The sequence below is a fragment of the Bubalus bubalis genome, chromosome 11 (assembly GCF_019923935.1).
Source record: "Bubalus bubalis isolate 160015118507 breed Murrah chromosome 11, NDDB_SH_1, whole genome shotgun sequence".
Taxonomy (NCBI): domain Eukaryota; kingdom Metazoa; phylum Chordata; class Mammalia; order Artiodactyla; family Bovidae; genus Bubalus; species Bubalus bubalis.
The window spans coordinates 14,760,600-14,787,201 of NC_059167.1; the positions used below are offsets into that span (position 1 = coordinate 14,760,600).

The window sequence follows — 26,602 nt, forward strand, 5'->3', positions numbered from 1 at the left end:
GCCCGCCAGGCTCCTCTATCCATGGGATTTCCCAGGTGAGAAAACTGGAGTGGATTGCCATTCCCTTCTCCAGAGGATCTTCCTGACCCAGGGATCAAAGTCATGTCTCTATGTCTCCTGCATTGGCAGACGGGTTCTTTACCACTAGTGCTCCCTGGGAAGCCCCAAGTCTTCTGTGGTTGAGCTCAAATCCCAGAGTTTAGCTGATTCAGAAAGCCTTAGAAGGGGCCAGTCTTATTAATGGCTAACATTTATTGAGCACTTATTATAGGAAAATAATACCAGCTCATGTAATCCTCAGAAGTACCCAAGGATACTAGAATCACCCCTAGATGAAATAGAAAGTTAAGGCTCAGAGAGGTTAAATAACTCACCCAAGGTCATGATGCTGGTAAGTGGCAGACCTGGCCCTTGAACCCAGGCAGTTCATAACCCTCTGCTCTGATACCCCCAGGCCCTCTGGGCCTCTGCTGGGCTGCAGAGCTGGGCAGGAGTCAAGGGGAGGGAATGACTTTGCTTAAGCCCTCATCTAGAGATGGAGCCTTTCCCAGTCTCTCAGGGTGGGGCAGAGGAAGGTACTGTGGACTGAGGGATCCCAGGAGAGCTGGGCTCTAGGCCACCTGTGGGCACATGTCTTCCCTGTTCTGGCCTCCTGTCTGTAAGATGAGGGGTTTGGTTGGGAGGTCTCTGAGGACCAGGCTGGAGCCAGGATCCCAGGCGTCCCAGAGGCGCAGCCAATACCCACACAGCCGGCAGCCTGAGCTGACTCTGCTCCGCTGTCCCCATGAGTTCTCAGGAACTGGTCCACAGGGCTTGGCCACTGATTTGTAGATGAGAATTACTGCAGCCACTCGCAGTGTCCGAGGGGAAGGAGCTGTGGATAGGGAGCTGCCCAATCCTGTCCCCCAGGCCTTTCCGCACCAGAGCACACGAAGCCACAGAGCATGCCCTGCACCCTCCTGCCATCTGGCCTTCTCAGCCTCTTCAATAATTCAACACCTTCTGTTCATAACAAGAAAGACTATTTTCCATGGTTCTGAACTTAAAAAACAAAACAAAAAAACAACATGGCATTCCTGGCCTTGGGCACGGGTCCCATTTCCCCTCCTCTCTGGGTCTTTCCTTATATCCCGTCCCTGCCCTCCACCCTCAGATTCTGTCCCCACCCCCACCCTTCCAGGACAAAAGCTCAGGTTCACTCTCACCGCTGGGGGGTTCCTCTGGGGGACAGGGAGGAGGGGAGGTGGCTGTTACAGTGAAGGTTCCCATTCACATCTCTCCCTCCCCGCCATGCCAGCTGGCTATGACTCTTCCCCTAAATGTCAGTAAGTCCTTCCTTGTTCTGAACTGCCCTTGAGTCTCCTCATATCTTCACAGCTAAGGTTGGACTTCCCTGGTGGCTCAGACGGTAAAAGCATCTGCCTGCAATGTGGGAGACCCGGGTTCGATCCCTCCATCAGGAAGATTCCCCTGGAGAAGGAAATGGTGACCCACTCCACTACTCTTGCCTGGAAAATTCCATGGATGGAGGAGCCTGGTGGGCTGCAGTCCCTGGGGTTGCATAGAGTCAGACACGACTGAGTGATTTCACTAAGGATGGTTTGCCCAACATTACACATAAAGAAAATGGGTCAGCAGCAAGCTAAGAGATTTGCCTAAGGGTGGGGAAGTTGGGCTTCCCAGATGGCGTTAGTGGTACAGAACCCGCCTGCCAATGCAGGAAGAGATACAGGTTCGATCCCTGGGTCGGGAAGATCCCCTGGGGAAGGGACTAGCAACGCACTCCAGTATTCTTGCCTAGAGAATCCCACGGACAGAGAAACCTGGTGGGCGATGGGCCACAAAGAATCAGACACGACTGAAGCCACTTAGCATGCACACACAGGGAAGCTGGTAGATTTGGGATCAGAACTTGAGTTTTCTGGCTCCCCATTCAACACTTTTGGGCATGGACCAGTGATGCTCAGCCTGGGGTGGTGGACACTGGAATTACCCGGTAGGTGTTAAGTAGATCCAGAAGACTCACGCTGCACTCCAGACTTCAGATATGAGAATCTCCAGTCAATTTTTATGTGCAGCCAAGAAAGAGAAACAGCAGCTTAAGATTTCTAGGGTTATTTGATCTAGATAAGGGGTTCTTGAAGATCTAAAAGGTTTTCTGACTCCCCCTAAATAAGCAATGAGGATGAGGAGGTTTGGGGATAAAGGACTGCAGCTAGTGTCCCTAAAGTTGTGTTGCTGTGGGGCAGCTCATGAGACTGGTCCTTATATTCATCTCTCAGGAGATCTCCCTTCCCCCCTCCCAGCTTGTTCTGAGTCAGTGGAACGTTCACCAGAAATCTAAAGAGACCTGCACCACCTCTTCCTTTGAATCCCCAAACTCTTGCATTTCTCCCTGGGTCAGAGGTCAGTGGCCTGGCCACTTCTTCCTGGGCAAGAATACTGGTGTGGGTTGCCATTTCCTTCTCCAGGGGATCTTCCTGACACAGGGATTGAACCCAGGTCTCCCACACTGCAGGCAGACTCTTTACTGTCTGAACCACCAACGAACATAATTACATCTATCCTGCCTATATCAGAGTCGTTATGAAGATTGCTTAAAGGAGACAGTACATGGAGACATTTTTATAAACTATAAGTACCCCAAATGGGGTTGCTGCCTTTGCTATCCTCTTTCTAGGATTAAGGTCAGCCTCCATTCAGAAGCTCCTGAATGGTCCCCTCCATCATCCCTGTAGCCAGCAGCCCCAGCGTGGGGTGAGTGGGTTGGGGTCTCTCCCGCTAAGAGCAGAAGCGCACTCAGCACCACGGACAGCACCATACCAGGCCACTCTTTTCTGGGGCTGCTTCTCTCTGCCAGGGTCCTGTGAGCAGTGCTCGACAATACTCCTGGCCCAATAATAATGCCAGAAAACAGCTACTGAATGAGTTCTGTGTGCCAGGCACTGTGCCAATTCTCTTAATGCATCAACCGGGTTAACAACAAACGTATCAGATTGCCTGTTGGGTACGGTCAATGGCCTTCGGCACCCATTCCCTCCCCTTTCCAGTATACCTTCCTATATTGCAGAAGCTAGAAAGCTGAAAACTACATTTACAACACTCCCTTGCAGCTGGGGTTTTAAATAGAGATTGAATTCCATCGATTTATATGCACTGGAGATAGATTTATAAGGCCTGCTGCCCTTGCTGCGTTCTGCTGACAAACAACGTTGAGGAGGGGAAGGAGTTCTCTGTAGCAGATCAATGCCCAGATCAATGCTCCCAGGGAGGAGGGGCGAGAAGACACCCTGGGGTAGGTTGCAGAGGCTCCTAGGTCCTGGCTTGCAAGAAAGAGAACACAGAATTCATGGCTCCGGTAGTCCCATCTTGGCTGTGGCTCAGAAGCAGTTAAATCAGCTCTGCTCTGTTTTGAAGACCCAGGTTCTAGCGTTAGAATTACAGAGTATGTAATTCTCTGGTTTAAATTCTCTTTGCTTAAGGTTTGCTTAAGGTTCTTAGAGTGGTTTTTGCTTCCTGTGCTAACGATGGGGAGGCACTATTATTACCCCATCTTGGGCATAGAGAAGTTAAGTGATGGCCGAGTTCAGGCGAGCAGTGGGACCTGAGCCCAGGGCAGCTGACTCCCCAGCCCCCTTACCAACCATTTTTCCATGTGCCACCCCCAAGGCAGTGAACTCCAGCAAACATCCCAGGAAATAGGAACAAAGCTTCTAGGAGGCTAAAGACAGAAGCTAAGTGGAGAAGAGAAAAAGCTGACAAAGAATCCCAGGGATAAACTCCAGGCCCAAGTGGACACAGCCCATGACAAATCCTCAGAAGGAGGGGGAGGAGAGGACACGGATGTTTGTGGAGGGCCAGATGGGGCCACCACGCATGCCTCACAAGCCAGGTCAGAGGTGGCAGCCTAAAAGGTGGATATCAGTAGCCCCATTCTCCAGGTAGAGAAACTGAGGCTCACAGGGGTCAAGCAATGGGCCTAAAGCTACACAGCTGAGGAGAGGCAGAGGCAGAATTGACATCTAAAGGGTCTGGTTCCACCGCATCACATGACCTCTGAAGGAACCATGTGAGCAGAGAGCTGCCTGGCCCATTTGGGGAAGGCTGTATTTCTGGGCTTCAAGAAGGCAGCACCCCACTCCCCAACCCAGGATCTCTACTACATCCCAGGGGCTCTCCTCTAACCAGGAGGAAAGGCTGCCGGGGTAGAGGGGGCTGGAGTGCAGCCAGGGGAGACCGTAGCCTCTTGGACCTGAGGTGCAAGCTGAGTGTGCCGGCTCCCCCTTCACTGCCTTCCCTCTGGGTGCTCCCCCACCCTGCATGAGTCCCTCTGCTTGCTGGGAAATTTCCTTCCCTTGCCCCCCAGACTGCACCTGCACCCAGAGCCCACGCTTTTTTGCCTACGGCCCAGAAGTCAGTAAGCCTCCGTAACTGTGTCCAAACAGGGCTGGAGGCAGGGGAGAGGCAGCAGTGGGAACGACATCAAGACTCTGCCCCTGGGAGCTGGGCGGTGACAGGCACACACCGGGAGAAGGAGGGACAATGCCCTACTTGTGCTGAAAACACAAAGTAGGGAGTGAAGACAGCAGGCTACAATGATGGTGAACTAGATGATTTCAGTTCAAAAAGAAAGGCAGGGGCGGGGTATAAAAAACCAAACTTGTACCTGTAGAAAAAAGACCAGCTATCTCTGGGTGGTGGGACTATTTTCTTTTACTAGCATTTGAAAAGTATTTCCTGAATTTGAAAAACCATTAAACATAAGCATATATTATTATTTATAATTAGAAAAAAATCCTATTCAAAAAGGCAGCCTTGGTATTTCTAGGATGTGAGAGTTGGACTATAAAGAAAGCTGAGAGCCGAAGAATTGATGCTTTTGAACTGTGGTGTTGGAGAACTCTTGAGAGTCCCTTGGACTGCAAGGAGATCCAACCAGTCCATCCTTAAGGAAATCAGTCCTGAATATTCATTGGAAGGACTGATGTTGAAGCTGAAACTCCAATACTTTGGCCACCTGATGCAAAGAGCTGACTCTTTTGAAAAGACCCTGATGCTGGGAAAGATTGAAGGAGGGAGGAGAAGGGGATGAGAGAGGATGAGATGGTTGGATGGCATCACCGACTCGATGGACATGGGTTTGGGTGGACTCCAGGAGTTGGTGATGGACAGGGAGGCCTGGTGTGCTGCGGTCCATGGGGCCGCAAAGAGTCAGACACGATTGAGCAACTGAACTGAACTGAACATACAATCAGCTTCTCCTCATCCTTTGGCATCAAATCCTTTTCCTTCACCACCTTGAGTGGCCTCATCGTGACCAGCTCCCACTCAAGTTTGTCAATGGGGCAGAGAGGGTGGAGAGGGTGCAGGGGCCAGGCCCTTGGGGTGACCCAGGGATTCCTGTGCCAGCTGCCTGCTCAGAAAGAAGAGTGAAGGTGAATCTGAGGCCACTCCTTCCCTGCTCCATCCACAGGGCCTGGCTGGGCCAGGGGCACCATGTGGGCCAAGGTGGCCATTAGCTGCCCCTCCCTTCCCAGGTCAAGAGCTCCTCTGGCAGCTGCGGTGCTGGCCGCATGGTGAAGACCCAGGTGCAGTAACCAGGGAGCGGGGCTCCGTGGTGCCCAGGGCAGCTCTCACCTGAGCAAGTGCGGGCCAGCCTCCCTTCTCAAAGACCCCACATCGATCAATCAGTGGAAGATCAGGACCACTAAGGCCCCAGCAGCGTGACTGGGGGCAGTCTAAACCTAGATCCCCATGGGGAAGGGAATAAAGGAGAGACAGGAGCCTCCTGGGCTGGGCCTGGCCTCTGGACTGTCTCCGCGGTACCTGACAGGGGCACACGTTCTTCCAGGTGGCGAAGTGTGTTCACAGTCATCATCTCTCCTGACCCCCAACAGCCTGGTGGCAGCAGGGGTAATGACTGTCCCCATCTGGCCCAAGAGGATGCTGAGGCCCAGAGAGGGTGAGGAGCCTACACAGGGTCACACAGCCCACAGTGGTAAGGCAGATGGAGGCAGGGGTCTGAAGCCAAGACCTGAGATTTTTCCATAGCTCCTTCTGACATCTGAGCTCTTGGCTCCTGGCCTGCTCCAGGCGGAGGCCCCCTTGGCCCCAGGACTCCTCCAGTCTCGTCTCCCTCGTCTCCCCCGTCTCCCAAGAAGGAGCCTCAGCTCCAGTGGTTGGGCAGCCCCGGTCCCTCAAAGGCTTCGGGTTTCTCTGCTCCCTCCACCCCTCTCCTTTGTGGAAAAGCCTCGTGAACCTCCCCACAAAAGGATGCTCCACTGTCAGGCCAGCTCAGCTTCGCTTCCTCCAGGCTCCCTGGGTCTCAGCAAGCTCATCCTCCCTTCATGTACCCTCTCCTGCGTTCTCTAAGGCTGGTGGCACTAAGAAGGATGAGATGTACCTCTCCTTCCACCAGCCACACTCTAGAAGGGATGTGTCAAAGGCCTTGGCTAAGAGGCAATTATAACATACAGTCTGTAAGAAGGGCTGCCCCGGGGACAGGACTCACTGGGAGGGCTGCGGAGCCCAAATGATGGTGTCCAGGGACCCTTCTAGGACCAGGTGAGCCTTAGTGGTCCTGCAGGTCATGATGGAATCTTCTGAAAGGGCTCTCTGTAGCTCTTCTTGACTTAGCCAACAAGGCCTGCCCATGGCTCCAGATCCGTCTCACCCACCTCTCCCCTCATTTCCACCCCCTGGCCCCTCTGTCTGTCCCTCAGTGCCTGAAGCATGCCACCTTCCCTCCTGCCTTTGCATATGCTAGCCCTCCTACCTGGAGTGTTCCCCCTCGCCCTTGAGTTAACTCATTCTCCCACTAGTTAATCTCAGGTCTATTTCTGCCTCCTTAGCGAACAGCTCCAGTCCAGGTCAAGCCCCAACATCTCATGCTTCAGGGCATCCTGGAAGACAGACAGAGCTTGGTGCTTAGGTGTGGGCCCCTAGTGAGACTGGACTCCTGGGATCCAAACCCTATCTCTGCTACTTACTAGCTCCATGTCTTTAGGCAAATGTCTTAACCTCCCGGGGCCTCCGTTTCCTTATCTGTAAATTGAGGATGTTAATAGCCTCTACCTGACCAGGTGAATGTGAGGATTACATGAACCAATTCACATGAAACACTCAGAACAGTGCCTAGCACACCCCCATGGCTCAGTACAGTGAAGTATTATTTCCTTGTGAGTAACTGGTGCATGCATGCCTGCTCAGTTGCTCAGTCAGGTCTGACTCTTTGGGACTCCATGGACTACAACCCGCCAGGCTCCTCTGTTCATGGAATTCTCCAGGCAAGAATACTGGAGTGGGTTGCCATTTACTCCTCCAGGGGATCTTCCCGACCCTGGGATCGAACCCACATCTCCTGTGTCTCCTGCATTGCGGACAGATTCTTAACCACTGTGCCACCTGGGAAGCCCCCGGGTACCTAGTCCCTCCAATATTTATTCATGGAATGACACAGCAAATGGCTGTCTCCCTTGGCGGATGGAAAGCTCCTTGATGACAGAGCCCAGGGGCTGTATTTGCTCATTATTTTCTCTGCTGTGCTGGGTAGAGCACAGCGCTTTACAAATATTTGTTGAAGAAAGGGATGATCAGCAGCGGAACTAGGGCGGGTCTCATCTGGCCCCGTGATCTCAGACTCAGCATCTTGGCTGGAAGGGCTCTTACAGACCCTCTACCCCAAGCCCCTCCTTCCTCAAATGAGCGAAGGCTGCTGCTGGCTCGCATTTCCGCAGCTTGCAGTCTCACGGGAAGCGCTAAGGCTCCACTCGGTCCACCCCCGCCCCCCACCAGGCTCTCCTCATTCAGAGGATCGGGGGAATGATGAAATCTTGGACTGAGGTATCCATTTATGTCAGAAAAAGAAAGTGAAGTCACTCAGTCGTGTCTGACTCTTTGTGACCCCGTGGACTGTAGCCTGCCAGGTTCCTCCGTTTATGAGATTTTCCAGGCAAGAGTACTGGAGTGGGTTGCCATTTTCTTCTCCAGGGGATCTTCCCAACCCAGGGATTGAACCCGGGTCTCCCGCATTGTAAGCAGACGTTTTACTGTCTGAGCCACCAGGATTTAGTGGGGGGGGGGGGGGGGAATGGTGACACGTCATCTGGTATCTGAGTGTTGGGGGGAAACATCCACGCCCTCCGCAACCTGGTGAAGCTGCAGGCTTCAATTCAACCTGAGTTATTGCTGCAGTTTCCGTCTCCGTGGTAACAAGTCCGGACTGAGCTCAGCAGCGGCTGGAACCCCGTCCCCCAAGCTAAGCTGCCTGCAGTGGGGCTCCCTCCTCAGCCTCTTGTCTGATGGGCTCCTCTGCAGTGGACTGGGGGTGGGGGGGGCAGCTGGGATGGAGCCATGGCGGAGGAAGGCCCCAGTCCATCTGCATCCGCCCGGGGAGGAAGGTGCCCGACAGCAGGAGCGAGCATGCGGGATGCTACGGGGCGCCGTCCAAGCCCAGCTCCCCCTGCCTTCAGAGGGGTTCTGGTGGTGGACTGTGTCACAGGCTGGCGGGAGGCGGAGAGACCCAAGAATCTTGCAGCCAGGAGGCTGAGCCCTGGCCCACGCAGGCCAACCAGCTGTTGATGATTCGCTGCTGTGCAGACAGAGCCAGGCTTCACTGAATGCCTTGCTCTGCGTCCGGCACTGGACTAGGATGTGGGGAGGACGGCAGGGGGCTCTGCCCCCAGTGGACACCCGGTCAGGCGAGAGCAATCAGAGCAAAGAGGAACCGGTGCCCTGCCCGCGCCTGGACTTTTCTCAGGAAGGAAACTCAAGAAACTCTTGATGGGGCTGCCTCCTAGGAAGGGAATGAGATGGAGGTTGAGGTAGGGAAAGGAAGGATGACTTTCCATGATATCCTCCTTTCTACTGTTTGGATTTTGTACTAAGATGATAACTAACCAAACCAAAAAAAAACAAAAAAAAAAAAGGCCAAACAAAGATGACAAGCACCATGTGACAGGTACTACCATAGGGGCAGCAACTCCATGCTGGGCCCGGGGAGGGGGAACGGGCAGCCCCGACATCAAGGCACTCAGAGTTCCCATCTGCAAGGGGTGTGTGTGTGTGGGGGGGTCAGTCTCTGTATCTTGGGATGTGTGGACCTACTGGGTTGAAGGTTATCTCTTCAAAGTGCATCTCTACCTCCCACAGCATATAGCTTTTATTTGAATAATATGTATGGTGATGGCAGGTAACTGGACTTATTATGGTGGTCATTTTGCAATATATACAAATATCAGATCATGATGTATAACTGAAACTAATATAACGTTATCAATTATTCTTCAAGTAAAACAATACAACCTAAAAAAATTACAACCTTATTTAAAAATAGGGAATCTGCAGAGATACTGGGGCTTTCCAGGTGGCGCTAATGATAAAGAACCCGCCTGCCAATGCAGGAGACCTGAGAGGTGTGGGTTCCATCCCTGAGTCGGGAAGATCCTCTGGAGGAGGGCATGGCAACCCACTCCAGTATTCTTGCCTGGAGAATCCCAAGGACAGAGGAGCCTGGTGGGCTACAGTCCACAGTGTTGCAAAGAGTCGGACACAACTGAAGCGACTTATCGTCAAGCAGAGATATTAGTTAAAATGAAGCCATACTGCATTACAGTGGGCCCGGAATTCAGTGGCTGCGTTCTTCCAATAAGGCCAAAAGGAGAGACACTCAGAGAAGAAAGCCACGTGCAGACAGAGCAGAAATCAGCAAAGGAACTCAGGGTCATCCACCCCCCAGAAACTGGAAGAAGCAAAGAAGGCACTTCCCGTGAGCCTGCAGAGGGAGCACGGCCCTGCCAGCAGCCTGATTTTGGACTTACAGCCTCCAGGGAGAGGAGGAGAGCAAACGTCAGTCACCCGGTTCATGCATTACAGCTGCCCCAGGAGATGAAGACAGTGGGCCTATGCGTTTGTGTCTGTGTATCCTGAGGTGTGTGTATCAGTGGGTTTGGAGTCTGTGTGTGTCTGTGTGTGCTTGGGAAAGTACTTATGGCTGCATTTTGAATTTTAGGTGTTGTGTGTATTTTGGGGTACATGCATGTTTGTGTGTTCATTTATGTGCAGTTTTGTGTGTACATTTATGTGTGTGTGTGTGTATGCATGTGCTTTGGTATGTTTGAGAGCTGATGTGTATACAGTCAACGATCTCTAAAGTCTCTCTTGGCCCTAACTTTCCAGAAGCCTGCCCTGGGGCTCCTGCGGCAGCAGAGGTTGGCCTTCAGGGAAATGCGGGCCAGGGGTAGAGGAGAGGGACCAACGACAAGGCTGGGTTGGCACAGCCCCTCCTCTGGTCTAGGGCCGCCTGGGAAAGGGGGTGGTCTGCTGGGAGGGTGCCCTCCATTGCACCTGTTCTGTTGGTAAAAGGGTCTCAAGGTTAGGAGTGTGGGTCTTACAGGAGCCATATCTTGGGCGCCCAGCCTGACAGCCTTCTTGGAGTCCTTCAAAAGAGCAGAGACCCCTGAGAGAGAGAGACCCCCTCCCGTGAATCTGAGTTACTCTAAAACATGAGAGCAGTGGTCCTCAAACTTTGGTAAACCCGTGTCACCCAGAGGGCTTGTTACACGGCAGATGGCTGGGCCCCACGGCAGAGGGTCTGATGCAGCAGGTGCGGGGTGGGGCCTGAGGGTCTGCATCTCGAATAAGATCTCGGGTGATGCCGACACTGCTGGACTGGGATCTTGCTTTGAGAATCACCGCGTTAGCGCATACAATATGGGATGGGGTTCCTCCTCCATCTCCCCCAGGCCTTGCAGCAGGCATCCACATCTTTTAGGACAGGCCCCTGGAAAAGTCAGGGCTGGCGGGCTCAATTCTATTCCATGGTCTGTCTCTCACAGTCACCCACCCACTCGTGAAATCATTTATTCAGTAAAATAATGGGCCCTGTTCCCTGCACTCAAGATACTGACAGTCTAGGCACAAGATTCCAGTGGGTACACAGATCCACCAGAGAAACCAGGACAGCTCTGCCTAAGTGAACTCCAGAGGCCCGCTGAAGGGATTCTGGGAGCACTGAGGAGGAGCCTTTGGCTGAGCCTGGAGCAACCCGGGAAGGCTGCCTGTGGGAGGTGTCAGCCAAAGTTAGCTCTTAAGAGAGGAACTACCGACCGTAGTCACATTAATTGAAGGCTCACTGCCAGGCACTGTGCTGAGACTTTGCAAACATGCACTCTTTCAAGACTCACAATAAGAGGGAACTATTGTTGCTGGGATTTCTTTGGAAGGACTGATGCTAAAGCTGAAACTCCAATACTTTGGCCACCTCATGAGAAGAGTTGACTCATTGGAAAAGACTCTGATGCTGGGAGGGATTGGGGGCAGGAGGAGAAGGGGACGACAGAGGATGAGATGGCTGGATGGCATCACTGACTCAATGGACGTGAGTCTGAGTGAACTCCGGGAGTTGGTGATGGACAGGGAGGCCTGGCATGCTGCTATTCATGGGGTCGCAAAGAGTCAGACATGACTGAGCGACTGAACTGAACTGAACTAATTGTTGCTGAAGGGAGATTTGAGCCCAGCCCGCTTCCGGTAGCCACATTCCTAACCTTGAGCCTATGTGGGGATGGATCCTGACCTGAAGACGAGTTGTGGTGTGGAGGCCAGGGCGGGGCATTCCAGGAGGGGACTGCGTGTGCACCCATGTGGAGAGGGAGGCAGGCACAGAGGCTTCCCCCCAGCTGGAAACCACTCCCTTGGGCAGCATCAGGGAGGGACAGCGGGGATCTGGAGAGAGGCAGAAGGAAGGTGCTCCGTGAGCACAGCTGCTCCAGCTAAGCGGGGAGCCAGATGGCAGAGGCTGTGGGTCTGGCGCACATGGTTTCCCGTGGCCTGGGGCCAGAGCAGGGACACAGGGGCCCGAGAACCACAGGGCTACAGGGCGGGGGCACTCTATTTACAGATCTGCTTGTGATGAAGCTTAGCCCCGAAGAGAGGCTGAGGGGTGACTGGCCGGCACAACCTCCATGACTTAGGGTGGCCCCTCAGTCCCTGGCCCCCAGGCAGCCTCTGGGTGGTTATAGGGGTCTCTGGCCAGCCTTGTTACAACCTTGCTCTCACCTCTTGGCAGGGAGGGTAAGGAAGGCCACTCTGAGCCAGGCTGAATGAGTACTCATATAGGGACCTGAATGCAGAGGATGGAACCAGAGGGTATGAGGTTCAGCTGCAGCAAGAGGTGTTCTAATCAGACGCAAGAAGAGCACTGGCCTGGGACACTCAAGGGAGAAGAGAGATTTTCTTCTGGGGAAGACACCTAACCTTGTGTCTTTGTGACAGTCTGTCTGACTGGAAGACATATGGTGGAGATTTCTCTCTCTCCTCTTTCATGACTTCTCCAGCAAATCTCATCCATGCTGTTAGTTCCTTTTCTCCTTTCCTGCTGGCCTCCCATTTCTGCCTTCTTTCTCTGAGCGGGCAAAGGCTCCCCTGGGCTTGTCTCAGTGTTGCTGGGGGCCTTTGAGTTTGGGCACCCTCCACCCAGCCAGTTGTTCACTGAGCCCTCCACCTAATGGAGGTGAAAGAACCACAGACTCTGCCTGGCAGGGGAGAGATCAGAAAGTTCAACCAAGGCCCACATTCAAGGCAGAGTAAGGGCCATGCAATGAGAAAGATACAAGCCAAGGTGAAAAGGCTGAGAGACCAGAGCCTCAGGGGGTCAGGGAAGGCTTCTGACAGGGACACGTGGGGTCTCTCGGCTGGCAGAAGACAGTGGGGGCAGTCTTCTGTTTGGGCAAAGGGGGCAAATGAGAAGAGAAAGGAAGAATAGAGTGGAATATTCCAGAAATGGCAGGTTAGATTGACTTGACTGCAGAGGCTGGGTGAGAAGAATCTGGTATGATAACAGGCAGGTGGGGGACCATGAGGTCCTGAATTTCAGGCTGAATGATTTGCACGTAATACTGAAGCCAGCAGGGAGCTGTTGAAGGTGCCAGAGGAAGAGCATGGCATTATCTGGGCTGAGACTGGAAGGGAGTCTAGATTGTGCTCCTATGCTAGTACCTCCTGAAAGGCACCTGGCCCTGATTCTGAGTCCACTGACTTCTCAGAGGGTCCCAAGGGGAGCAGACAACTGGTGTCTCAAATGTCACTGTTTTGGTGAGGCCTGTCCTGATGATCCAACCAGTCCATCCTAAAGGAAATCAGTACTGAATATTCACTGGAAGGACTGTTGCTGAAGCTGAAACTCCAATACTTTGGCCACCTGATGCAAAGAACCAAGTTCTTTGAAAAGACCCTGATGCTGGGAAAGATTGAAGGAGAGAGGAGAAGGGGGCGACAGAGCATGAGATGGTTGGATGGCATCAGTGACTTGATGGACATGAGTTTGAGTAAACTCTGGGAGTTGGTGATGGACAGGGAGGCCTGGCGTGCTGCAGTCCATGGAGTCGCAAAGAGTCGGACACGACTGAGCAACTGAACTGAACTCAACCGTACTGATGATCTTATTTACCAATTCTGGCACTCCCCCTTTTCCTTCTCTGTGTTTCCGTCACATTCACTGCCTTCTAACATCCTTCATCCGTGGTTTATGCTGTTTATCATCTGCTCCACCCTCATTGGAATGAAGGCCCCATGAGGAAAGGGTCAATGTCTGTTTTACTTGCTGCTCAATATTCCAGTGCTTAGCATAGTGCCTGGAATCCCAACAAATCCATCCGTGTGTGGAATGAATCAAGAGAAAAATTCCACCCTGCATGAACCAGCGTCTGCTCTGTCTCCTCCCTGTCACTTTGCTCCTGGCTTCCTGAGCTTGGCAGCACTCAAGCGGAAAAATCTGAGAAAATCAGACAGAATTCTGCTTCTTCCCTGCTGTGCCTCTCACCCTTGCCATAAATCTGGGAAGATTTGGATGGCTCCTTCTCCCTTCCTCTGCCAAAAACACTTCCCTTCATCTTGGAGTAGGGGCCAAGCAAGGAAAATTTCAGTCGAGGGAAGCAAGAGGCTCGCAGGCCTGAGGCAGCCCCACCCAACAGCCTGGAAGAACTCTGATGGGCTCATCGGAATAACTGCAAATTATTTTGCAGTTACTAATGAGCGCCCACCCCAGCATGCACTGTAGAGGAGCTCTATGCATTTTGTTCCATTTGGGCCTCCCATTAACCCTATGGAATGGGTATTATCTTCCCATTCTACAGATGGGAAAATAGAGGCTCAGAGAGGCTAACTGATAAGGTCGAGTCCTTCCCACCAGCTGAGGGAGCCCCAGTTTGAACACAGGTCTGTCCTCCTCCAAGCCAGTGCTTGCTCCTCTATGGCACACAGGCTCTCTTCTGCAAGAGAAGCAGCTGAGATGCAGCGAGAGGGGCTTGCTGAGTTCTCTGTCCAAGGCATCATCAGATTACGGAGGTCTCTGCTGGCCTTAGGCTTCCCACCTGAGCTATCAAGAGCTGAGGTTTTGGCCACTTCCCAATGATGAAGGAGGACAATGATGTCACATCTGCCACCCGACCTGAGCTCACCGGACAGTGATGAGCTGCGGGCACTGCCTGCTCTGGCCGGTGGCTAGGCGTCCGATCCTCACTTCTGTGTGCACCACAAGAGCTGAAGTCGAGGACAGGGCTCCCTGCCTTGGCGGCCCAGCGGACACCAGGGACACCAAACCTACCCCTGTGTGCAGATCCAATGCCCAACATCCAGGGCTGCTCACAGCTGGGCCGTCACTGGGGAGGTGGAAGAGCTTGGCTCAACCCCCCAGCTGTGCATTCCCAGCCTAGGAACACAGTTAACCCACCTTGAGGGGAGAAACCCTCCCTCTCGGTAAACATCACTGAGTCCTTATGTGCAAGGAAAAGAGAGGCTTTCTGCCTTTGAGGCTCTAAAGGACAGAGTAGAGCATAGTCACTAAATAGACCATGGGGAACCGTGGATGATTCTAGAGCAGGTGAGTGGATTAAGAGGTGAATCAGGCAGCAGCAAAGTGTGGCTGGGGGAGAACCGGCCTCTGTAATGATTCCAGCTAATGTGTTGAGCACTTACTGAGAACTTGAGATTGTTTCAAGCTTTACAAATACTAACTTTAATCTTCTTAGTAACCCTAGGGTACATGGTTGTTCCCATTTTACAGATGGGAAGACTGATGTATAGTGATCTTATCAGCCTTGTAGGTGGTGGCGTTGGGCACTGAACCCACCTACCTCCCAAGCCTGCCTTCCTTACGAGTATTTGTTGCTGCCTCTTGCAGTGGTCTAGGCTGGGCTGTGGGCAGGGCCGGAGGGAGGGAAGTGAAACACTGCCTGCGGTTAAGACTCCTTGCCTTGGAGAGCTCTCACGTGGCCAGACCAGGAAATCATAAGGGAGAATGTGAACATCAGGCACTTTGATCTGCATGGAAAAGAACTGTAGCGAAGATCACTGTTATTGATAACAGCGACAATCACAATGTTCTTGGACAACAGCCCAGACAGGATAACTTCTTTCACGGAAAAGAGATTTTAGAGACTCTCCCACAGAGAAATAATATCACAGTTATAACCTCTCTTGTCTATCCAGTCCTTTCCTGGTTTTATGTATTACCTTATTTACTTAAATGGTGGCGCAGACGGTAAAGAATCTGCCTGCCATGTAGGCAAACTGGATTTGATCCCTGGGTCAGGAAGGTCCTCTGGGGAAGGAAATGGCAACCTGTTCCCAGATTCTTGCCTGGAGCATTCCATGGACAGAGGAGCCTGGTGAGCTACAGTCCACGGGGATGCAAAGAGTTGGACATGACTCAGGGACTAACACTTTTATTTACTTAAATGGAGGAGAAAGCCTCACTTTGGTGCTGAACCTGGTTTTAATGCCTTCTAGTTTTGGATGTGTGATCATCACCAGTGCTCCTTTCACAGAAGAGGATGAATTTCTGGGAGTCACCAGGTAGATGGAAGGAGAGGGAAGGATGTAGGGCACGGGCTGGCTCTGGCCAGGTAGAGGGGAGGCAGCTGCACACAGGAAGGGCTGCCTGAGACCCAGGGCTTCCTGTGCTGTTTTGACGTGATTTACACTTGATGCCTCTGAGATGATCGGCTACATTTTAAACGACACTATTGATACAAGCAAGGCTTAAGAAGTTAAAAGAAATTGAGGTTGGAGTATATCAAGAGTCCTTACAGCTCCAACAGTCTGTGAAGATACCATCTGTCTTAATCTTCTCCCAAGGAAAAATTATCAAGAGGCAGTGAGCACTCAGAAGAGCTGTGTCTGACTGGGTCTAGCCTGTCCCCACACTGGGGTCAGCTGGGCAAGAGCCGCTTGGGACCCTGCTGGCAGTTCAGCCTGGGGGCATCCTAGCCAGAGCCACACAGCCTCTGGCCCCCTTCCCGGGTCTCGGGAGCCAGGGTCACCTGGGGCACTGTCCTCCTGGCCTCTCCTGTTAGGTTGTGGGTGTGGGAGGGCTGGAAAGGGCCTTTGCTCAAGCGATGAGCAGAGAGCTTGAGGAAGGAGCTGGCAGTAGGGACTGAGCCCTGCTGGGTGGGATGAGAGCGACAGCGCTTACCTGCAGCAGCAGGTGAGGTCAGGGGGCTCCCGAGATGAGCTGTCACCGGCTCACCCTCCTCTTAATCGATCCCCAGGTGCTTCCAAGGGTCCCGGCTGCGTCTCCGCTTAATTCCAGACCACAAAGCAGGCTCCTCCAAGGCTCTGTGGCATCGGGACAAAGAAGTGCTCTCAGTGCAGGTGGGCATGGATCCTCGTCCTCCCTGAGGCTCCTCCCCGAGGCTCCTCCCCCAGCCCAAGCAGGCCAGGCCCTCCCAGGTCCACCAAGCTTGTCAGCACCGCCCCGCCAGGTCTGCCTCATGGGAACTCTGATGGGGTGAGGGGCACCCCATATATGCAGCCATAAGCCCCGGTCTGCCCCTCTACTCCACATCCAGATGCCCAGCCCTGGGGTAGGTAACCCAGGGAGCCATCCTTCATCCAAGATCAACAGAAGCCGGGAGGAAGCCAGAGGACCATGAACAACACTAAACTGGGAGTCCTGGCATCTGTGGCTGCTACTTGCCCCTGGTGAGGTAGAGCATCCCACTTTCTCTCAGTGGGGTGTGAGCTTCAATGTAGACACACAGACACACTGCCTGCAGGGCTGAGCTGGGGAGACCAGAGGGGCCCGTAACCACCAGGTGACTCTGAGTACAATCAGAATCACCTGGGGTGGGGTCCTGCTAAACTGCAGGTTTAAGGGCCCTATCCTAGCCTGTTGAATCAGAATCTCCAGGAAGGTGCCTGGAAATGTGCATTTTAGCAGGTTCCCCACATGGATGCCAAAGAACTAGGACTCACTGGACTATGTGTGCTGGGAAAGGGTTGACAAGTCCAAGGATGACGCTTTGATCATCTGCGTGAGGGGGTCGTTGGTCCCTTTCCTAAAAGCAGCATCATAGGAGCCCAGTCTCTGCAGCCAACCAGCCAGGGGCCCTGGGCAACTTGCTGAAACCCTCTCTGGGTCTCTTTTTCTTGTGGACAAAAATGCAGGTTAGAGATGATCTCTTGGGCCCTTCCAGGTGTAAAATTATCGGTATAAAATGATCAGTTTTAAAAAAAAAGGTGAACCCACTGAGAAATGAATTTTAAAAGGAAGTTCATGGAAGCATTTTAAATAGTATTCTCCCTGTATCATTGGTTTTTTTCTTTAAATTCACTTTTTGAATTCTGAAAATAACATACTTATGTAAGGGGAAAGAAATCAAACCATTCAAAGTAATACAGAATGAAAAGTCTCCCTGCTATCCCAGACCTCTGTTCCATTCCCCAAAATAAACATTTTCTTCACGAATTTTCCCATTAATACTGACAAATATATATATATATATATATATATATATATATATATATATATGCCTACATCTTTATTTTAAACCCAACTGGGACCATATTCCCAGTACTCTATCTTTGTTTCTTAGTTATTACACATCACACATCTCTGCATACCAGGAGACAGATCTTTCACTCCTGTAGCTGTCGTAACCTCCCACTGAAGGACGCACCACGATTTACACGAATCTATCCCTGTTGGCAGAGGTTTAGTTTGCTTCTATGTTTTTGCTGCACAGACACAGCTGTAGCGAACATCTTTGATGATATATGTTTGTGTGTACATGTGAGGTTAGCTGTAGGATAAATCCCCAGGGGCAAGGAGTTGAAGGTTGAAAGTGAAAGTGAAAGTTAAGTCACTCCGTCGTGTCCGACTCTTTGTGACCCCGAGGACTGTAGCCTACCAGGCTTCTCCATCCATGGGATTCTCCAGGCAAGAATACTGGAATGGGCTGTAAGGAGTTGAAGGTTCAGTTCAGTTCAGTCGCTTAGTCATGTCCAACTCTTTGCGACCCCATGAATCACAGCACACCAGGCCTCCCTGTCCATCAACAACTCCCGGAGTTCACCCAGACTCATGTCCATCAAGTCAGTGATGCCATCCAGCCATCTCATCCTCTGTCGTCCCCTTCTCCTCCTGCCCCCAATCCCTCCCAGCATCAGAGTCTTTTCCAATGGGTCAACTGTTCGCATGAGGTGGCCAAAGTATCGGAGTTTCAGCTTTAGCATCTTTTCTTCCAAAGAAATCCCAGGGCTGATCTCCTTCAGAATGGACTGGTTGGATCTCCTTGCAGTCCAAGGGACTCTCAAGAGTCTTCTCCAACACCACAGTTCAAAAGCATCAATTCTCCGGCGCTCAGCTTTCTTCACAGTCCAACTCTCACATCCATATATGACCACAGGAAAAACCATAGCCTTGACTAGACGGACCTTTGTTGGCAAAGTAATGTCTCTGCTTTTCAATATGCTATCTAGGTTGGTCATAACTTTTCTTCCAAAGAGTAAGCGTCTTTTAATTTCATGGGTGCAGTCACCATCTGCAGTGATTTTGGAGCCCAGAAAAATACAGTCTGACACTGTTTCCACTGTTTCCCCATCTATTTCCCATGAAATGATGGGACCAGATGCCATGATCTTCGTTTTCTGAATGTTGAGTTGAAGCTTAGGTGGATTTAAAATTCAGGTCTTGCCAGATTGTCCTTCAAAGAAGATGAACCAGTCTGCACTGCCCAGCCATCAAATTTTTAAGCTTTGCCAAAACGTGAGTTGAAAATGACATCTTGTTTCAGTGTGTAATTCTTTTAATATCAGAAAAGGCAGGCATTGCTTTCACGTTGATTGGTGGCCTTTGCATTTATTTTTCTGTGAACTATGTTCTTTCTAAATTAACTCACTGATTTTTAAGAGATTTTTTTCTAAACTAAGACAATTAACTTCTTGTTATGTGCATTACAAATTGTCATTTGTCTATTTTTTTTTTTTACTCTATTTATGGCATCACTGCTTACAGAAATTTCAGATATTTCTATAGCCCAAAATATTTTCTACTAGAGGATCCTAAAAATATATGCTCATGTTTCCCACTGGTATTGTTAGGGTTCTTTTTCTTTTTAATCATTCTTTTGCTCTTTCCTTCTTTAAAATTTTCTTTCTAGATTTTATTTTGGTGTTAGGAGTGTGGTGGGCCCAGCTTTATTTCTTTCCCCAAGGCGCTGGTTATCTCAAAGTCATGTTTGAATAATTCATTTTCTCCCCCCACTCACCCTCCCTCTTCCAGATTCAAAATATCAATTTAACTATATTAGGATGGATAACCGGAGAAGGCAATGGCACCCCACTCCAGTACTCTTGCCTGGAAAATCCCATGGACGGGGGAGCCTGGTAGGCTGCAGTCCATGGGGTCGCTAAGAGTCGGATACGACTGAGCGACTTCACTTTCACTTTTCACTTTCATGCATTGGAGAAGGAAATGGCAACCCACTCCAGTGTTCTTGCCTGGAGAATCCCAGGGATGGGGGAGCCTGGTGGGCTGCCGTCTATGGGATCTCACAGAGTCGGACACGACTGAAGCGACTTAGCAGAAGCAGCAGCAGGATGGATAACAAAGAATCAAATATTGATTCAAATTCCACCTTCACTGGATCTAGGAGAGGTTGCCTAAAGCTTCATGAGCCTCAGTTTCCTCATGTAAAAGTGAGGTTAACTAAATTACGTAGGGGAAAATACAGGGAAATGTGTAATTTTTCAGGCAGTTCACTAAGAAAAATGCTATATTATTTCTATGGATTTTTGGATATGTGTGATACTTGTCAGCTTTCTGACACATTATTTGATATGACTTCATTGTAATTCTAAATAAATAAATGTTTCTAACTTTAGGAAACATTAAGGACAACAGTAGCAACATCTGCATAGGGTTACTGTGAGAGTTCAACGAACCATTTGAGCAAAAGGATGTAGAAAGATGAAACTATATGCTCTCTACAGGAAACTAACCTTTGCTGTAAAGACATACACGGCTTGCAAGTGAAAAGATAGAAAAGATATTCCATGCAAATGGTAAGCAAAAGAGAGCAGGGTGGCCACATTTACATCAGATAAAATAGACTTTAGGTAAAAATCTGTCACAAGAGACAAAGAAGGATATTACACAATGATAAAAGTCAATTCCCCAGGAAGAAATAACAATTGTAAATATATATGCACTTAACAGCACAGCACCCAAATATATGGGAAGCAAACATGAACAGAATGGAAAAAAGAAACAGTAACGCAATAAGAGGAGGAGATTTCAATGAACCTCTTCCGCTAGTGAGTAGAACAATCAGACAGAAGATCAATAAGGAAACAGAGGACTTGGAAATATTCAACACTATTCAATATCACAGTAATTCAAGTCTATGCCCCAACCAGTAACACTGAAGAAGCTGAAGTTGAACGGTTCTATGAAGACCTACAAGACCTTTTAGAACTAACACCCAAAAAAGATGTCCTTTTCATTATAGCGGACTGGAATGCAAAAGTAGGAAGTCAAGAAACACCTGGAGTAACAGGCAAATTTGGCCTTGGAATACGGAATGAAGCAGATCAAAGACTAATAGAGTTTTGCCAAGAAAATGCACTGGTCATAACAAACACCCTCTTCCAACAACACAAGAGAAGACTCTATACATGGACATCACCAGATGGTCAACACCAAAATCAGACTGATTATATTCTTTGCAGCCAAAGATGGAGACGTTCTATACAGTCAGCAAAAACAAGACCAGGAGCTGACTGTGGCTCAGATCTTGAACTCCTTATTGCCAAATTCAGACTTAAATTGAAGAAAGTAGGGAAAACCACTAGACCATTCAGGTATGACCTAAATCAAATCCCTTATGATTATACAGTGAAGTGAGAAATAGATTTAAGGGCCTAGATCTGATAGATACAGTGCCTGATGAACTATGGAATGAGGTTTGTGACACTGTACAGGAGACAGGGATCAAGACCATCCCCATGGAAAAGAAATGCAAAAAAGCAAAATGGCTGTCTGGGGAGGCCTTACAAATAGCTGTGAAAAGAAGAGAAGCGAAAAGCAAAGGAGAAAAGGAAAGATATAAACATCTGAATGCAGAGTTCCAAAGAATAGCAAGAAGAGATAAGAAAGCCTTCTTCAGCGATCAATGCAAAGAAATAGAGGAAAACAACAGAATGGGAAAGACTAGAGAGCTCTTCAAGAAAATCAGAGATACCAAAGGAACATTTCATGCAAAGATGGGTTCGATAAAGGACAGAAATGGTATGGACCTAACAGAAGCAGAAGATATTAAGAAGAGATGGCAAGAATACCCAGAAGAACTGTACAAAAAAGATCTTCACGACCCAGATAATCACGATGGTGTGATCAGTGACCTAGAGCCAGACATACTGGAATGTGAAGTCAAATGGGCCTTAGAAAGCATCACTATGAACAAAGCTAGTGGAGGTGATGGAATTCCAGTTGAGCTATTCCAAATCCTGAAAGATGATGCTGTGAAAGTGCTGCACTCAATATGCCAGCAAATTTGGAAAAATCAGCAGTGGCCACAGGACTGGAAAAGGTCAGTTTTCATTCCAATCCCAAAGAAAGGCAATGCCAAAGAATGCTCAAACTACCACACAATTGCACTCATCTCACATGCTAGTAAAGTAATGCTCACAATTCTCCAAGCCAGGCTTCAGCAATATGTGAACTGTGAACTTCCTGATGTTCAAGCTGGTTTTAGAAAAGACAGAGGAACCAGAGATCAAATTGCCAACATCCGCTGGATCATGGAAAAAGCAAGAGAGTTCCAGAAAAACATCTATTTCTGCTTTATTGACTATGCCAAAGCCTTGGACTGTGTGGATCACAATCAACTGTGGAAAATTCTGAAAGAGATGGGAATACCAGACCACCTGATCTGCCTCTTGAGAAATTTGTATGCAGGTCAGGAAGCAACAGTTAGAACTGGACATGGAACAACAGACTGGTTCCAAATAGGAAAAGGAGTATGTCAAGGCTGTACATTGTCACCCTGCTTATTTAACTTCTATGCAGGGTACATCATGAGAAACGCTGGACTGGAAGAAACACAAGCTGGAATCAAGATTGCTGGGAGAAATATCAATAACCTCAGATATGCAGATGACACCACCCTTATGGCAGAAAGTGAAGAGGAACTAAAAAGCCTCTTGATGAAAGTGAAAGTGGAGAGTGAAAAGGTTGGCTTTAAGCTCAACATTCAGAAAATGAAGATCATGGCTTCCGGTCCCATCACTTCATGGGAAATAGATGGGGAAACAGTGGAAACAGTGTCAGACTTTATTTTTCTGGGCTCCAAAATCACTGCAGATGGTGACTGCACCCATGAAATTAAAAGACGCTTATTCCTTGGAAGGAAAGTTATGACCAACCTAGATAGCATATTGAAAAGCAGAGACATTACTTTGCCAACAAAGCTCCGTCTAGTCAAGGCTATGGTTTTTCCTGTGGTCATGTATGGATGTGAGAGTTGGACTGTGAAGAAAGCTGAGCACCGAAGAATTGATGCTTTTGAACTATGGTGTTGGAGAAGACTCTTGAGAGTCCCTTGGACTGCAAGGAGATCCAACCAGTCCATTCTAAAGGCGATCAGCCCTGGGATTTCTTTGGAAGGAATGATGCTAAAGCTGAAACTCCAGTACTTTGGCCACCTCATGCGAAGAGTTGACCCATTGGAAAAGACTCTGATGCTGGGAGGGATTGGGGGCAAAAGGAGAAGGGGATGACAGAGGATGAGATGGCTGGATGGCATTACTGACTCGATGGACGTGAGTCTGAGTGAACTCTGGGAGTTGGTGATGGACAGGGAGGCCTGGTGTGCTGCAATTCACGGGGTCGCAAAGAGTCGGACACGACTGAGCGACTGATCTGATCTGATAGACCAACTAAACCCAGTGGACATATACAGAACACTCCTCCTAAGAGAAGCAGAATGCATGTTCTTCACAAGTGCACACAGAATATTCTCTACGAAAGACTGTGTTTTAGGCTGCAGCGAGGGCCTGGCACAGTGCCCGGCACATGGGAACTACTATACATTGGTGACTGCTGTTACCATCACCACCTGGTAACTGTGTCTGGGTCTTAACAGGTATTTTCTGTTTCCTCGATCTATGAGCCAGTTCCATCACTCAACAAGTATCTGTAATTATGTGTGAGGCCCTGTTCTAAGTGTTGAGAACCAAGAGTGAGCAGCAGTAATAAGAGCTGTTCTTCTCCCCTCCAGTTAGGCTCACTTTTAATGATTTTTAGCACCTTTACTGATATTATATTTTCTTTCACTATATTGCAAAACAGGCTAAAGTTATACACAGGAAAGCTATACGTTTTTGTTCTGAATAGTGATTAGCAGTCATCTTAGTATGTGCGTTTGAGTGTGTGCACTCAGTTGCTCATTCATGTCCGACTCCCCATGGACTGTAGCCTGCCAGGCTTCTCTGTCCGTGGAATTTTCCAGGCAAGAATACTAGAGCGGGTTGCCCTTTCCTACTATAGGGGATCGTCCTGACCCAGGGATTGAACCCTCATCTCTTGCGTCTCCTGCATTGTCAGTCGGATTCTTTACCGCTGTGCCACTTGGGAAGTCCCATCTTAGTATATTCCTTTATTATTTCTAATAGTTTTTCAGTGGACTGTCTTGTTCTTTTTTTCTCCAGATGGCCAATCTTATCATCTACAATTTAAACTGATAAACTGGTCTCCTTTCATAACCCATATTTTCAAATTTTGTATCGGCTTGCGCTTCTAGAGAAGTGTTAAAGGATGACGGTAATGGTGGTCACTTTTTCCTTGTATGTATGTCTCTGTACACACATATACACACACATACACAAACACTTAAAAGGTTAAGCAATATCCATCTATTCCTATTAAATACGAGTTAAAATCAGGGACATATGTTGAATTTTATCAAATGCCTTTTAGGCATTTTAGCATTTATGGAGCTGTGATATTATTTTCTCATCTCTTTTGAACTATTGTTTTGTTCAATTATGTTAATAGTTTTCCTAATATTGAATCTATATCTCTGGAAGATAGCCCCACTTGCTCATGGTGTATTCATTTTCTAAGCATAATGTTGTATGATTCTATTTGTTTCTATTAATATATGAATTTTGCACCAATATTCATAGATGAGATTTTTTTCTAGTATTTTTTCTCTTTTCCTGTGTGGGCTGTTTCTGTCTGTGTTGTGCGGGCTTCATAGACTATTATGGAGTGTTTCCTTCTCTATGATCTCACACAGTTGATGCAGTTTAAAGAACACTGGAATTCTCTCTTCCCTTAAGGTTTGATAGAAATTAAGAGCTGTTTAAACCTGGGTGTTTTGGAGTGGAGTTTATGAAAATTCAGTTTCTTTCATGATTATTGGTCTGTTGAGGTCTTTCTAGTTCTTCTGGGGTCAAGCTGATGATTTGCATTTTCTCAGAAAACTATCTGAGCTTCCCTGGTGGCTTAGATGGTATAGAATCCACTTGCAGTGTGGGAGACCTGGGTTCAATCCCTAGGTTGGGAAGATCCCTTGGAGAAAGGATAGGCTACCCACTCTAGCATTCTTGGGCTTATCTGGTGGCTCAGAAGGTAAAGAACCCACCTGCAATGAGAGTAACCTGGGTTCGATCCCTGGGTTGGGAAGATCCTTCTGGAAGAGGGCATGGCAACCCACTCCAGTATTCTTGCCTGGAGAATCCCCATGGACAGAGGAGCCTGGTGGGCTACAGTCCATGGGATGGTCACAAAGAGTCAGACACGACTAAGCACAGCACACAGAAAACTATCAATTTTAGCTGATTTTCAGCTAAATTTGCGTGTGGTTGAGCACAGTATCCTTATAGAATTCTATATTGTCTGTATCACTGGCCACGTCTCCATTTTAATGTTCAGTTTTACATATTTGGCTCATTCTTCTCCCTGCTCACGTTAGATTATCTACACTTTAAAAAATCATAAAAGGACACGTGACTGTTTTTTTTTTCAGGACCCTATTTACTGTGTGCACATCCCCAAAATGGAGGAGCTAGAACGAGCTCAGGATGAGGATGAGGAAGGTGGCAGGGGATGGGCAGCTTGGCAAACATTTTAAGAGTACAAAGAGGAACTTCCCTGGTGGTCCAGTGGCTAAGACTCTATGTTGTCAATGCAAGGAGCCCAGGTTTGATCCCTGGTCAGAGAACTGAATCCCACAAGCCACAACTAAGAGTTGACATGCTGCAATACAGATCCCATGTACCGCAGTGAAGACCTGGCAAAGCCAAAAAATAAATGTTTAAATATTTTTAAAAAGTACAAAGAGCCTGCCCACATACTCCCTGGCCTTGAACACCGTAGATCTCCTTTCCCCAACTCCCCGACCCAGTTAAACTCACCAACTTCCAGTCTTCAATACCCAGCTGTCACCTCCTCTTGCAACCTTTCCTGATTTCCCTGCGAAAAGCCAGTGCCTTTCCTCTGATGTCTTGGATTATTAATTTATTTTAATTTTGAAAAATTTCAGGTCCCAAAAGGTTAAAAGTATAAAATCAACGGAATTAACAAATGTTCATATTCTGTGGGCCCAAATCGACTTAAAAGCTTTTGCACAGCAAGGGAAACCATAAAAAAATGAAAAGACAACCTACAGAATGGGAGAAAAATCTTTGCAAATGATATGACAGACAAGGGCTTAATCTCCAAAATATATGAACAGCTCTTACAACTCAACAACAACAAAAAACAAACAACTCAATCAAAAAAATGGGCAGAAGACCTTAATACACATTTCTCCAAAGAAGACATACAGATGGCCAGTAGACATAGGAAAAGATGCTCAACACCACTATTAGAGAAATGCAAATCAAAACTACAACAAGGCACCACTTCACACCGGTCAGAATAGCCATCATTACAGAGTCTACAAAGAACTAACGCTGGAGAGGGCGCACACTGCTCGTGCGAATGTAAATTGGTGCAGCCACTATGGAAAACTAAAAATAGAATTACCATGCGATCCAACAATTCCACCTGGGCATATACCCAGATAAAACTATAATTCAAAAAGATACACGCACCCTTATGTTCATAAGAGCACTATTCACAATAACCAAGACATGGAAGCAACCACAATGTCCGTTGACAGATGAATGGATAAAGAAGAGGCACTACATACACACAAGGGAATACTACTCGGCCATAAGAAAGAATGAAATAATGCCATTTGTGCTGGTCTTGGGAAGGGAGAAAGAAAACAAATACTGTACCATACGATATCACCCATATGTGGGATCTAAGTGA

The 26,602-nt window shown here is 48.8% G+C and overlaps 1 protein-coding gene across 3 annotated transcripts in view; it reads right to left on the reverse strand.

The window, feature by feature from the left end:
* The window catches only part of TMEM63C (transmembrane protein 63C), a 76,722-nt gene that overhangs the window by 42,165 nt on the left and 7,955 nt on the right, over window positions 1-26,602 (reverse strand). For all 3 annotated transcript variants that reach the window (XM_025295154.3, XM_025295155.3, XM_025295152.3), the window contains exon 2: window positions 16,472-16,614. The gene's annotated coding sequence lies outside the window, so the exon portion shown is untranslated. The remainder of the gene's footprint in view (window positions 1-16,471; window positions 16,615-26,602) is intronic.